The sequence below is a fragment of the Agelaius tricolor genome, unplaced genomic scaffold (assembly GCF_023055355.1).
Source record: "Agelaius tricolor isolate 1412-34295 unplaced genomic scaffold, bAgeTri1.0.p SCAF_2, whole genome shotgun sequence".
NCBI classification, from domain to species: Eukaryota; Metazoa; Chordata; class Aves; order Passeriformes; family Icteridae; genus Agelaius; species Agelaius tricolor.
In genome coordinates this window covers 37,624,461-37,628,182 of record NW_027269262.1, presented here as the reverse complement: position 1 = coordinate 37,628,182, position 3,722 = coordinate 37,624,461, and positions in this window count along the sequence as shown.

Here is a 3,722-nt window from a genome sequence, read left to right as displayed (position 1 = left end):
TGTCTGACTCAGAAGCACATTTCCCTTCAAAAGGTTCATCGTTCTTCAAAAGGAGATCAGTAACTTAAACCCAGAAAGAATAACTCCCATTTTAGTTTTTTCAATAATTTAAAAGCCTTAGTTTTCAACTTCATTATAAACCTTCCACAACTGAAGTGCATTAACACAAAGTATCATTATTCCTTTTTCACTAGCATTTTTAGAGGCACAGCATGAGAAAAAATTTTAAACCATTTAAGAGTCAGAAATAATAGAATAAGAACTGCTTTGACATTCAGAATGATAAATTCCTCACCACACTCTAGTTATCCCTGTTGCCACCATTTCCCCCTCTGATTTATGATGCTTGCAAGAGACAGGCTTTAACTTTTCATACTAACATCCTTCCAACTCACTACACACAAACAGAGTATAAAACCCATCACTTGTTCTCATTTTAACTTCTTGAAACACCTTTTTTTCTGTACACTTTCTAATGCAATTATGTTTGAGCTCAATTTCAGTTATCACAACTAACTTAGACACAGCAGATCAGCTGAGCCATAGTAGTACACAACAAAGACAGAAAAGCAAATGCTTGTACCTAAATCTCCTTCTAATTGTTTGAATACATTGCACAGTCTGGTAAATTCAACATAGGCTACTATGTAACTGTTTCCAGGCAGTAAATCCTTCAGATATACCTAACATATAAAACTTGACCACTTGCCTAGATTCTTAATCTGAAACAGAATTAATCCATTTTAGCTGATGGTATGCTATTCAAATACTTCTGCTAAGCACTCAATCCCTAGTATCAGGTAGCTATGTACCTGGGGGGTGGGAAATAAGGAAAAAAAAAAGGAAGATAGTCCTTGTTTCTAAAAGCAAGTACATGACAATGAGAACAGTTTCAACAAAACCAAAACCATACCTAAACACCTAGTGGATGAATACAAATCAAAACATATTTGCTAAACAGGGAAAGAGGCCAGACAGAGAAGAGCAAAGTCAATGAGTCATTCACATACATATGGAAAGCATACAATTGCTTTCCATATTGAATTAGAGATACCAAAAAGCACATTGGAACTGAAATGTATTATAAAAGCAATTGCAAAAAGAAGGGAAGAAAAGCCAAAGCAATTGACAGGCCAGTTGGAAGAAAAAGACTGCGATTACTTGCCTGTGCTACAAAGATTTCAGAATCTACAGCTGCTATTAGCTTCCCGCTATAGTAAGCCAACTGCAGTAAAGAGCTATGATTCCATAGTGGCCCTGTTTAAATTAAAGACAATTGTTCAGATTATATAAACCAACACTACCAGCTTGTACCAATGGAAGATCACATTAAATACCCAGAAATATTAATTAATTGCTCAGTGAAGATATTTTCCCTTTAGAAATACCTCCTAAAAATATTTTTTTTTTAAATAAAGAAGACAGAATACAGAAACATTTAGGTACACAGCAGACATCTAGCAAAACAAGGATAAATGGCAGGATTAACATTTAGATGTAGTTCTATTAGATGACAACTCCTCTACTGCTACAACAATCTCATGAAAGCCCTTTCACTAAATCACTTTCACACTGATTCCTTTTCAATGCTATTTAAACTCATTATGTTAAATGAGTACTATTATATCTGCACTAAAATAAACATAAGTACTGTTTTTATGCTTGCCTACCATGTAAATCACCCTCTAAAAATACCACAGTTCTGTCTGTTACAGAGTACTTAAACATACACATTTAGAAGTTGGTAGGGGCTGCTCTATTTTTAATTGGATGAGTTGGTACCTGAAGTGCACAAGTAAAATCTTTAACTTCCAAGATTTATACTTTATATGTTTATACTTCTCAGAGAAACTGTCTTACAACTTGTATAAAGCATAAAATTACAACAAACACATTGTTCTATCTTCAGCATGAAACACAAAATTATTTAAAACAGCTGCAAGAAAAATCTTGAGGCATTAAAAGAAAAATGTGCTGGTAAGGCTTATTGTCACAACCAGTTGTGACATGACAAGATTTCATGGTATCTCCATCTTTCCTGTTTGTTCTAATAATTGTCTTTTATATAACAAGAATCTTTTACTGTAGAATGGTACATGCAACTCACTCTACCACTTTTTGCACCAGGTATATAGAAGGGGACTTAGAAGACTAGGAGATGATTTTATCAAAGCATCAGTTTTTGGAACAGATGGGTTCTTTCATGAAATAGACCAGTGCAGTTTACCTAGCGTAAACCCTTTCCTTCCTGGAAGTTCAGTCTATGTCCTTACTTATATAAAAGAAAAGAAGATCAGAGTTGAAGAAATGGAAGCTTGAGTTAAGGCATGTGTAACTTACCAGGTTTGATCATACAGCTGGTAGCTACTGAATTCACTTCTGCTGTGCAAGTTAAAAGCAACTGTCAGCTAAAATCAAAGGAGTGGCATAAGTATGAGATCAAATTTAGGTCCATCTGAGGCCTGTTTCAGGACAAATCCTTCACATCTTCAGAAAAGACACAATTATAGCCAGTGAAGATACAGGAGAACAGTTCTGCAACAGTTGGGTCCATTTTTTAAGATCTTGTAACAGTTTGCTTGGGTTTGCTGAATACGCATGTTTATGCACAGCAGAAGCTGCAATAACCTGACAAAACCGCTCTGCCTTGTATCACCTTTTAGGTTGACAGTGCTGCTAAAGAGTTACTCTCATCCTAATCAATTCAGTCAGTAAACTTTCAGGCTACTAGATTAGCTTGTCAGGGGTAGGGACAGCATACTCTCTTGTTCCACTTCCAACAGTGATGCCAGCATTTTCTATAAAGCATTCAATTGTAGAAAATAATCAAATTAATTAGAAATTGGAATTGCTTATTAAAGGAAGTATTTTACTTTTATTAAAAAACACCAAACCCAGAAATATTGGAAATACAATAAAAATTCAGCTGGAATGAACAGTGACAGACCTTTGACCATTTGATGGCTGCTGGGTGCCCATTGTCTTTGGTAGCTTCACAGCACGGAAGAGAACATACTTGCACATTTCAAAGGAACAATGTATCCCGAATAATTCTACATTTTTGTTTACAAGCTTAGCAGTAAGGCCAATGACTAAGAAAACTTTGGGACTGAGCTACTATTTCCTTGCTAAAGCTAGTAATTCAAAAGCTAAATCTGGGCAAAAACAAAAATCTAGACTGGCCACTTGTCTGCACAGATCACTTTCAGTGTCTGTCGTTCTGGCATTCATCACACCCAGTCAACATGTTAAAAGCTTTATATCACTTCTAGGGATCCCTGTCCCCATCAGCAGTCAGTAAGAAAAGAGACAAAATGCAGCTGATCACTCTTGTTAGTCTGCCTAACGACCAAATGCAGAAACATTTCCACTGCTTCTTTAGGTAAGGTTAACAAGGTGAACTAGAACTGTGTCAGCCTCAGCTTACTGTCTTTGAAATTTAAATTAAGAAAAAACTTTATGGCTGTAATATCTATCTACCTCTGTAGCACAGAAGACAAGTGCTTGCATATGAACATTGTTTGCACAAACCAATTAATGTATATAAACAAATAAAGAGAGAATTTATTTTTAAGGAAATCACTACCATAATAAAGTCAGAGCAGGCAACAATATAATTGTCCTTGCTAGGTAATGACACTGGACTCACAATATCATGTAATTAAAAAAAAAAAATTAACATAGAAAGTAGAAAATTTGATTCTAAAGTTGCTCCATGGAAC